Source organism: Marmota flaviventris, chromosome X (assembly GCF_047511675.1).
Source record: "Marmota flaviventris isolate mMarFla1 chromosome X, mMarFla1.hap1, whole genome shotgun sequence".
Classification (NCBI taxonomy): Eukaryota; Metazoa; Chordata; class Mammalia; order Rodentia; family Sciuridae; genus Marmota; species Marmota flaviventris.
In genome coordinates this window covers 28,856,867-28,869,407 of record NC_092518.1, presented here as the reverse complement: position 1 = coordinate 28,869,407, position 12,541 = coordinate 28,856,867, and positions in this window count along the sequence as shown.

Genomic DNA, 12,541 nt, shown 5'->3' with positions numbered 1-12,541 from the left:
TTGCTGGTGGGACTGCAAAATGGTGCAGCCAGTATGGAAAACAATATGGAGATTCCTTGAAAACTGGGAATGGAACCACAATTTGACCCAGCTATTTCACTCCTTGGTCTATACCCAAAGGGCTTAAAAACAGCATAATACATGGACACAGCCACATCATTGTTTAGAGCACCACAATTCACAATAGCTAAACTGTGGAATCAACTTAGATGTCTTTCAGTAGATGAATGGATAAAGAAAATGTGGTACATGTACACAATGGAATTTACTCAGCATTAAAAGAGAATAAAATTATGGAATTTGCAAGTAAATGGATGGAGTTGGAGAATATAATGCTAAAAGAAGTAAGCCAATCCCCAAAATCCAAAGGCCAAATGTTCTCTTTGACAAGTGGATACTGATCCATAATGGGGTTGAGGGGGGAGCATGAGAGGATTAGATGAACTCTAGATAGAGTAAAGGGGAGGGAGGGGACAGGGAGGTAGGAAAGACAGTGGAATGAGATGGACATCATTACCCTAAGTACATGAATGAAGACATGAATGATGTGACTCTACTTTGTGTACAACCAGAGATATGAAAAATTGTGCTCTATATGTGTAATATGAATTGTAATGCAGTCTGCTGTCATATATAATAAGTTAGAATAAAAATATGTCTACCAGTTAGTCTCTAGGTATGGTTCCTATGTTTGAATAAGACCAACCATTGATATTCTTATTCAAATGTAGGTTCATCTATTGTAATAAATGCATAAATCTGGCCTTAGTGGTTGATAAGGTGGGAGGCTTGGCAGGGGATGTACAGGAAAACTCTACTTTTAATTTTGCTGTGACACTAAACCTCTAAAAAATAAGTGTTATATTAAAAAATAACCAGGGCTACATACTACTTATATGTGTGTATACACATATATGCATGTATTATCACACATGTATATACATAAAATAATACTATTTTAAGATTTATGAAAGAAAGAATGGTAAAAATAGTGAAACTTATCAAATACTATCAACATTATACTGACAATAATTTGCCTCAATGATTTAGAGTGAATTTTGTCCCATGAAGTCTTATTTATGAGCCTTCATGTGAATAATTTGCTTGGGATAATTTCATAATGGTAGAAGAATTGGGAAAATAATAGGTTGTCTAGCATTCTCTGTTAACATCTTTATAACAATAGTACAATGATCAAAACAATAAATTAATTTTGGTATAATATTATCAACTAACTTACTGAACTTAATTGGATATCACTAGTTTTTTATTTTTGTTTGTTTGAATCACAATCCAATCCAGGATCCCATAATGCACTTAATTATTATGTGTGCATGGTAAGCTGCAATTTGTGACAGTGCTACTCTTTTGTTTTTCACAATCTTGATATTTATACCCATACTGGTCAGTTATTTTCTAAAGTATCATTCAATTTCAGAGTGTCTTATATATTGATATGATTATTTGGAATTATGCAATTATTAAGGTAGGATACTGCTGACAGGATGTGAACAATTTAGTCCTTCATTTCAGGGTTTCATGATATGCATATGCATAACTGGTGAGGTGAAAATGAATATTTACCTAAGATAGTATCTGCTTGGACACTATACTCTAAACTTTCTATTTTTTTTTTTCTTTTCCATTTTCTGAATAGTTTGGGGGGAAATATTCAACTTGTCACAGGAAAGCAGGGAGCTAAAACTCCAAACCTCAGCTCTTGTGTTCCAACAAAAGAAAATTTAAAGTCAGATACCAAAAAAAAAAATAAACATGCAGGACTTTATTATAGGTGAAAGTGAGGGTAAAATTAAAGAAAAATGAGACTTCAGCAAACAGCACTCTCAAGGAAGAGAGTAAGCTGTCTCCAAGCAGATAATGACAAAGGAGATGATATATAATCAATGAAAAAATGTTATTACTGTTTGATGTTTTTCAGGAGAACTGGGACCACCTTCTGTACTCTTTGCCAATCAGGTGTTCAACTAACTCCTACTTCACATCTAGCAGTTGAGTTTTTGACCATGGTTGGTCCTCTCCGACACTGTCATGGTGATCATACTATGTAGGGGTCTTCATCTACAACTCAATCCCATGTTAATGTGAACACTGGGGTCAATTGCTGGTTGGCAGTTATCTTAGTACGCATGGGCTACTAAAGATATCTTCCTTCTCAGATAATTGGAGACACTTATAGCCCTAATTCCTAGCTTCGCATAACATCAATGAACCCTGTCAAGAGTTAGTACCATTAATGCTTTTCTCTGGACATGATTTCCAACAAGCTCCTTTGCTTCTGTTTAGTTTCTACAAATTAACTACCACCCTTTGATTTCTCATCTACTTTGGAAGTAGTTTAAAGAAGGACCCTAAAGTAATTTAAAGAACATTTGTGACCTAGCCTGCATTTCGCTGCTCATTGCTAGCTACTACCTAACAAACTGACTTTCATTATTCAAAGATTCCATATTTGTGAGTTAGCTTGCTCACTAAAACTTATTTGAAACTCCAAAGTCAATATTTGAGTGGGCATTTTGCAGTCAGTTTGAAGCTTCACAGAAAAGCGTAATATTTTTGCTTATCACTTATGATCCCAGCTGATATCAAACAAGCTAACACTCTATCTTTGTGTTTCAGGTCTCATATTGTCAACAAGGCTAATTTTTGAAATCCTTTTAATGCCACATTTTCTCCATTTTTCTTCCTTCCTTCCTTCTTTCTTTTTTTTCTTTCTGATCTCATTCCTTAAAATGGCTTATGAATATAGTGCTGAAGTATTAATCAGTGTTCCTAAAGTGCATGACATCTGTGATGTTGCCTTATGGAGGAAATAGCATGTTTGATAAGCTTCATTCGAGCATGAGTTGTAGCACTATTATCTGTGAGTTCAATGTTAATGATTCAATAATATATATTAAACAAGATGTCTTTAAATAGAAACACATAAAGCAACATGATGTATTGATTGGTTTATGAGATGCAACAAAGGGTTTTCAGGAATTAAATTCTATTCCCACCCCTACCAATGGGTCAGCATTCCCTAACTCAGTCAATTTTTATGATAATACTATACAGCATTACTATGAATAATAAGAATTGACTGTAATTTAAGAGCAAATATCCTAATTTTGCATAAACTTTGATTTAGTCTATTTACAGTATTTGGCTGGATTCTCCTTGATGAAGTTGTGGTTTCCAATACTGATTTTCTATTTCCCTCTTTTTTTAAATTAAATTAGTTGGGTTCATCCCAATGAACACATATATGCATGGAATTCAATTTTAGTACATGATTCTCCCCTTCCTCCACCCCTTTTCCTTTCTGTCCTCCCTCCACTTCCCCATTATCCTTTTTTCTACTCTAATAGGATATTTATTTATCTGCTTAAATATTTATTTAAATAAATAAATAAATAAATAAATTTATCTGTATTTCTTTACATTTAATTGATTCTTTTTACTTATATACAAAGGTGAATTTCCCTGTGCCTCTCAATTTCCCTTGTTTTTTGCTGAGGCTGGCTTTGAACTTGCGATATTCCTGCCTCAGCCTCCCAAGCAGCTGGAATTACAGGCATGTGTCACCATGCCTGGCTTCATCCCCAGTGATTTAATCTATTCATCTACCTATCAGGTCATTATTTTAATCTTTGGGTTATTATACAATCTACTGGTTATTTGTTTTGTCACACAAGTCGGTGGCTTTAGGAGCTCTTTTTGTCTGATTCCTGGGCATTTTCAGTATTTGATGTGCCTCAATTTTCAATCCCCCTTTTATGCACTTTCTTAACTTCTGGCATCACAAGATGTTCCAGAATCATCTTTAATTTTCTCTGTCCCAACCCTATAAATCAACCAGAGACTGGTATTTTGAGATTCATATCTGAACACTAAGAGTAGCTCCTTCTTAGTGGAATATCGCTGTATTTAGCCCTTCTCAGACTCAATCTACAAAAGGTATACTATCTCATTTCACTCATCTAAATTTATTTTAACATCACTGTAAGGAAAATCGAAAGAAGACACAGAGACAAGATGAAGAGACCTGAAAGAAAGATGGCAGAATGTCAGGCCAAGCTGCTAAGCTTTATTTATATCAATAGGTTACTTTAGATCATTGGCATCATTAGTACATATTGTTCATTTTAACTAGGCAGATTACAGATTTAGCAATATTATGCGGCTTATTCCTCAGTTACATACTAAATTGCAATGTGCAATGTTAGGAGCTTTGTGTAGCTCTCAAGAAAGTCCATTGTATAATGTTACTGTTATGTGGACAGGTTTAGGTTCAGTGAAACATTGTGGTTGTCTAACAAGAGAGTTCCTATATTCCCAGGAGCTGTGTGCCTGAGATCAAGGTCAAGGCTGATAAGACTCTAACACAGAGCCTCCTTGTGAAGGACAATGCTACAACAGCCAGGCATCCTGTGCCTTTGCACAGATGTTTCCTAGCATTCAGGCATCCTGTGTCTTTGCAAAGAAGTTTCCTAGCAGTCAGGAATTATGTGTCTTTGAACAGAAACTTTCTAGCCACCAAGCATGCCACAGTCATGAAGCTATCGGAGACCTCAATCCCAAACAAAAAACCCCTACACATCACTTTTTCTATACACATATTTTAAAGGTCAACTCATGCCAGATGGCATGCTGATGCACACCTGTAATCCCAAGCGACTCCAGAGGTTGAGGCAAGAGGATTGTAAATTCAAATCTAGTCTTAGAAACTTAGCAAGGCCCTAAGCAACTCAGTGACTCAAAATTAAACATAAAAAGTGCTGGAGATGTAGCTTGATGATTAAGAGCCCCTGGGTTCAATTCCTGCTACCATAAAAAAAGAAAGAAAGAAACAATAAACTCATATTTTTATGTTCCAGTATACTATAGCAACAAAAGGTTAATTCCAGCTTTCTCCTTCCCCATCTCCTCACAAGGAGAAACCTGTATCTCATCATCTATAGTGATAAATATTAATGTACAAAGAAAGTATTTTAAGAATTTCTAACATACACCAGTGATAATCAAATTTAACAATTATAACATATTATTTGTGTATTTATTTTTTATCTTTATCTTTGCAATATCCTGACAAAACATTGTTTTTACAAGGTATTTTCTTCTCTATCATTTTCAATGTGATCATCTGATGAATTTTTAGTGCAATTTGATTGATTTATCACAGTCTATATTTCCATGTTTCTCCCCATTTGCTGCTTACCTTTTATTAACTTTCAGTAAAATGCACATTTCTGATCTATATTCCTCTATATTTTGGCAAATGCATAAAAATCATGTGATCATTACTATATTTCAATAGAGAACCCTAAAAATTCCCCTATGCTATGCCTTTAAATGTTTGCTGCCAATTAATTCTTTCCATGTTTATTTGTTGAAAAATTGTTTTACTTCTTCATTTGGAAAAAATAATTTCAATGGATTTAGAAATCTGGGTTGACAGTCCCCCCCCCCCAATTAGCTGTTTAAAAATAGTACACAATTTGTTTATGCACTTAACTATTTAACAACATCTTGGTTGTTTCTAGTTTTTAAGAGATTATCAATAAAGTGTCCATTAACATTCATCAGTGGATTTTTCTATAGACATGCTTCAAATCAGTTAGGATCATGTGATAAGACTATATTTAATTTTGCAAGAAACTACTAGGGTGTCTTCCAAAGTGCCTGTTCCATTTTATTTTCCCACCAAAAATGTTGCTCTGGGAAAACAAAAACAAAAACAATAAAACATAGCACTCCACTGTTTTTTTTTTTTTTTTTTTTTTTTTGCATGGTTTACTAAAGCAAAATCCTAATCCTGCAGGATTCGGATTTTTAATATCTATTTCAGTATCCCAAATGCAAGGATTGCTTCCTGGGTCTCCTAAAACCAGCAATGTTTGTGGGCTTTCTCCCACTGAGTCAGGTTTCTGTTCTGTATTGGAAATAGAAGAGAAGAATGTTGACAATTTCTTGATGCTCCCAAATGATTGTTGCTTTCCTCCCACAGGTCTACACCACAATGGATAATTTCTTAGGGCTGTTTCTAATGCTGTGCCCATATGGCGTGTACGTATGTGTGTGTGCGATCATCTATTGGGATTGTGAAGAAACAGGGCAAGAGTGTACAGATAGTCCCAAATTCTGAAGTTCTCAGGGATTTCATAGTGTCTCCTCAGGTCATTAACCAGGCCTTCACAGTTTGTCATCAATTCCTGCTACACTCTGGTAAGAGTAGCTACCCGCCATGAGTGCCTGTATCTCTGTCTCTCTCTGCAATCACCCTGAAATCATGATCTCTTCTTAGATTTAGGATCAGTGATCTCAGTTCCCTAGTGGTTAAAAAAAAAATCACATAATTTGAAATTGGTCTGGCGCTATATTTTATTCTTGTAATTGCACTTAACATAAAATCTAGCATCTTAAAAAGTTTTTAAGCATACATTAACTTATTGTTTACTGTAGATATAGTATTGTACAACAGAACTCTAGAACGTATTCATCTCTCTTACCTTCACTCTCTTTTGTTGTAAGTGTGGAGGTAATTAATACTCCTTTTAATTCTCTATACCCAGAGTGAAAGCCAAAACCATTATTTATATAGTTTTAATTTTAACAATTGAAGTAAAAGTCCACATCTCCAGCTGTACTTTTGACAATAAATGTCACTTTTTAAACTTGCAGTATTCTTACTGTTGTGTTTAAAATACATATCAGGTATAAATATTTGATAACTACTAAATTATTTTCAGGATGTTTTAGAAATATGTCAGAATGTTTCCTTTTTATTTTTAGAAGATAATTGATACTATGCTTTTTATAGAGATGAACAATTTAAAATTTATAATATACAATAATTTGATCAAAGTGATATAATAAAGCCTAGATATTGCTCTGTTAGAATTCTAATTGTATTGCTTGTATCTTCTGCAGACACAGTTTTATTTTTATCAAATTGAAAATGAGAAGCAGATTCATTTTCAATATATATAAAGCTCATGATAATGTAAAATATAAATTTCCTGTGTATATTTCTTTACAATAACTCCTCCACAAGGTCCAGAAGACCTATGAGATAGAGACACATTCCTTTTGTTTGTCTTAGTAACTGCTTGATTATTAAATGATATGTGAGGTTTCTTTCTAGCTTATGTTGGATTACAATAGCAATAAAAATAGTAATCTTAGTGCTCTGAAATAGATTATGTACTAAGTATTAGACCAAATAATTCAAAGATATACTAGTAATTTTTATCTACTAATGTCCTCAATAAGCACAGATTTAACTGTATTAATATGTATTGTATAAATTGTCTCTATATTATTCACATATTCTCTATTTGTTCTATATACATGTATACTTTATATGTTGTATATATACATATATGCATTTATGTTGTGCAAGTTCTGTTGTGCCAGTCTCCATTATTTTCTTAGTAGATTCTTGTAAATAAATTGCATGCTTTCCATTTTCAACTGGATAACCTGTCATTATTTTACTTTTAATATATTTTTATTTTTCTGTATTTAGCACCCAGATTATAGTCCATCGTAGGGTAATTTTGTTGTTGTTGTTGTTCTATGAGCTTCCTTTTCATGCAGTTTTATCTGCTGTTGTCCATTGGGACAGATAACTGGGAAAGGACTCCACTACTTGTCACCATATTAATATGAATGGAATGAGACCCCATTGTTATTGAACCATCCTTACGTTGGCAAAGTGCTAATTCCTTATGGATTTATAAAACAAGATTGGTGACATGATGCTGATTTTAACTTTGATCACACTAATTTTCAATTACTGCTATGAGTCAGTGAAGGTAAATGTAACCAGAAAAGCTTATATATTTTCCTTAGCCATTTTAACTCACTTAATTCATATCTCACTTTATATCTGTATTGCATATATCACATTAATTCTAAGTTAGGAGTGTTCAATATCAACCTCTAAAACTTAAAAACTGAAATTATTTCAAGCATTTTAGTATCTTATACATGTGCCACATATTACCAACACACTCAAATTTTGGGACACCAACAAACTTTGGAATTTAGGTGAATACATTATTCAAGTCATAAAAGCATCGCTTAATAAGTTTCAAAAAGTGTTTTCTATATTGCTATTCACTTTTCCTCTGATTTTTTAGGAATCAGGTAGAGGACTAAATAGAAGTCATACACATTGGTGAATTTTTTTGAATATTCAGGTTCAAATTGAAAGATTATACAGCATTTCTAGAAAGACATTCAGACAAAAGTAACAAAGATTCCAAAGTAAGTGAACCACAGTAATGAACATATTTAAAAAAATTAAAAGTAAAGTTTGCTTGAGCTGCAGAATGCTGATTGCCAATTTATTTTTTCTTCTATGATATATCATTTAAGTAGTACTCAGTGAGTGTTCAGTATTTGCAATTGTCTTCAATAGTTTTTAGACTTCCAAATGATAGTATTTAAACTTATTAATAGATTTATGTGACATAGATTGTGATTCTGTCAACAGAGAAAGCAGAAAAATCTGTAATAACTATAATTTCCACTTCCAGCCTATTTAAATTTATTCCTTACACTCCTTTGTGATTTTCTCTTAATTTTAAAGAATATGTTTGAGACCATGTGTTGCAGTCTTAATTTTAGAAATCGAGCTTGGTTAAAATGTGTCTTATTTAAAGAAATAGAAAATTTGAAATAAATTAGGTAAAATGCTAAATATTTTTAAATAAAGCAGAAAGCGTATATTACATGCAAATTAGTGCTTTTTCTTTTAAATTTGATGACTAATATTGAATTCAAAATAATTTAAAATATATAATTTTTCAAATATTCAATGTTTTACTTAAATAAATCTCACCAGAAAAATGGGAACACAATATTTTGAACAAGTCATGGGTTGCTCATGTAAGTTTTATTCTTTTGAATATGTTCTAAAATAGTCTATTTAAATATGTATTAAAGTATTGATTTAGGGGATTTCATCTTTTCAGGCAAGCATTTGGGTAATGAATTGTTTTGACCCTGGTGGTAGTAGAATTATATGTTTGTGTCAGTCATTATTTTTAGGTGTATCCAATGCCTGCTAAGAAGTCAAATTTAATATTGCAATGCTTATGTTTTGTTTTATACCAGTTACAAGAAATATGAAATAAAAACAAAAATAGTAGTATAATGGAAAAACAATCTCTGTTTTTTATCTAAAATAATGATTCTTCGGGCATCTGTGTATTGTCCAGTAAGCAGTGTTTGTTTTAAGTGAATAATGCTAATAATAACTAGAAGACCTAATTTATACAGTTTCAGATTTAAAATTAAAGTATTTGGATCAAATTCGCTTGAATATGAATTTAATAAGGACTGAAATATCCCATAAGTATGAAAGGATAAACCATCTAATTTAAATTTTAGAAAGTGAACTTGGGCCCCCATAATCCTTCTGACAAATGTTTAGAGTATTAAGTTTTCTCTAATATGATGATCTTCCAAAACAAATTCAAATTATGCAAACTTTATTTTTCAACTGACTTCTAAATTAACTAAATGAGAATAAGCTTAGTCAATATTAAGAGAGAAATTCCTATATGGAGAAAAAGATATATTATTTAAAAGCAAATTGACCACAAAATTAAGAATATAATTCCTTGCAGAAGCAAATTTCCTTTATCCACATCTGTATTTTCTTTCTCTTTGATGTTGGTTTCATTGACTGTGTCCAATCTAATTATTTCAGTGATTAAATGATATAAATGAGTTATAACTGAGGAAGTTAAAAGAGTACAAGAAAACAGTTGTAATATTTCATAATAGTGGTATTTATATTACTTAAATTTAAAAATGCCAATTTTTAACAAAAAATTGTTGAATTTTTTGTTTTCTCAACCCATTTTTCTCAACCCAAATCCACTTAGATGGTATCACATCATAATCAATAAGGCATATCACTTTCCATGTTTTCACCCATACTTGACAGACACAAAGAGTCTTTTAGAAATATTTTTTGCATTGTAATAGACCAAATGCAGGGTCTCATGCATATTAAGAAAGTGCTCCATTACCCAGACACACCACCAGCCCACTTCAGCTATTTTTAACAGTGAGCAAATAATAGTGACAGGCATAAGTAGTCCAGTGAATGTGGTGTCTACACCCCTTGAGAACATCCAAGGACCAGGATCTTTTTCACTTTTTGCTCCTTCATCTCCTAAGTTGCCCTCACCCAAATGGTCAATTCTATAGTCATATCTGCAGTGGAAAGCAAGCTTGTTCTTTTTGAAATCATGAACTGAAGTTGCACACATAATTTGTACTTATATCCTGTTTGTCAAAACTCAATCAAGTGGTCATGCTATCTGCCAGTGAGGCTGGAAAATATTATCACGTGAAAGGCCCAGGAGGAAGGAAAAAACACTGGTGAGATGTTTAGCATTCTCTGCTGTATTTTCCTGTAGATTGATTAAATATATATACACACCCAGAAATATTTACGGAGAACCTACTATATGTCAGATATTTTCCTGGGGCTGGGAACCCTATAGTAATATAAACTCTTCCTTCCTGTGCCCTCCCCACTCCCTGCCTTTTCTTTCCTACCAAGAGACTAGTGTTCACCCTCTTTAGGATAGAGCTTCATTTAGTTTCTGATCAGTGTGTCAAATCCTCTGTTGAAACTATACACCTTCTCTAAGCTCCACATGATAGTTTGCTAGGGTGGCTAGCAATCCCAGTTTGCCCATACTAAAACATTTCCCATGACACAGAACTTTCCAGTAATAAAGTTGGAAAAGTTGTGGGCAAACTAGGATGTTGGGTAAAAAAAAAAAAAAAAAAAAAACTTTACTAACTATCCCTCTGGAGCCCCCTGTTACCATGAGCTGAGTATTCTTTTTCTATAGTTTCCCTCTCGCTATCTACTTGAAATTAAATATTTATCTTCCAGCTGATGTTTTGTATCATGCCCCTTCACCAGATTAGAACCCATTAATATCAATGCCAGTTTCTTTTCTTAGTAGTTCCTATGTTCTGTGAAATGATGTGGCTTATGTTTTATTGATTACAGCATTATTTCATTTAATTATTACAGTTATTGTGACAATTAGTGTATTTATATTTTACACATGAGGAAGCTCAGTTATAAAGATGATGATTTATTTTAAGGTCACACAGAACAGCTATAGAAGGAATTGGATATATGTCGAGATTCATCTTAGCAAGGATCATGTTTGTACATTTTAAGTTTCCTATCAACTTTTGTATAGGTTACTGCAATGTCTTTCTATTTGCAAAGCTCCCAGTTCATTTTCCCAAGAATGTGCAAGCAATGATCACAAATATAGATGCCTGTGAGTCTGCCAACAGGTGACATGAAAGTGGAAACAGTCTAGGTGTGAAGTAGAAGACGGTGAGTTCTTCATATTGTGATCAGGCCTCACCTCTGCCCAGCTGCTTTGTCTTTTAACTACTGAAAGATCCAAACAAAATGTTCAAACAAATTAGTTTTAAAAGGACCCCAGTGTAAGGTAAAATGGTTGGGATGGAATGGTTGGTCAGCCACAGTTGTTTCCATTTCCTTTTTGCTCCCTTTGATTTTTATGTTCAGTTTGATTGTGTCACATTTTTTTCCTATAGTACTGCTTACCATTATTTCCTGAATAACATGCTGGTTGTAACAAATTAAATAGCCAGTTTTATAGGTTGTAAGTGGTCATCTATAATTATGATAATTATGTGATTTCAAGCTATACCCTGGGATTCAAGTATATCATTTAATTAATCGGCTCAACTGAGCTACTTCTATGAATTTATCATTTGTTTCTCTAATGTGGTAAATATCCAAGGGATAATGTATTTAGGCCATTTTATACCTCTACCATTCTATTCTGCATGCTATCACTATCATTCATATTTTCTTATGATATTGCTTCAATCATCTATTCTCATGGACATTACTTATTGTTCCAGGTGGGCACGGATCAAAGGTGGGTTATGAGTCCTTTTCACACTCTTTTGTATTCAGAACACAGGCACTGAAGCTTTAACATGCAAAGCTGGGGAGTCCTTTTAAATTTTTTTTCTCTGGATGTGTACTTCATTCTTTTCTTCTTGCAGGTTAGCTTTTTCTTCCTATTCATCATTATATATCTGGCTCACTCATTATCAGTTTATCCTTTTGGTCACTTCATGAAATCGATACTGCCCTGCAGTATTGTTCAAACTGGGGTGCTATTGCTTGTGAGCAATAGTCTAAACAGCACATATGGTAGAGGCTCAGGAAATATTAAATATTTCTCAATTAAAAGAATGCAAATGCTGGGCACAGGGGAACATGCCTGTAATACCATCATCTTGGAGGCTGAGGCAGGAAGATTTCAAGTTCAAAGCCAGCCTCAGCAACTTAGTGAGGCCCTAAACAACTCAGTGAGACTCTGTCTCTAAATAAAATATAAAAAGGGCTGGGGATGTGGCTCAGTGGTTAAGTGCCCCTGGGTTCACTCCCCAGTACCAAAAAAAAAATGCTTTCAGAATAATTCTCCCATCATTATTGGATGACATA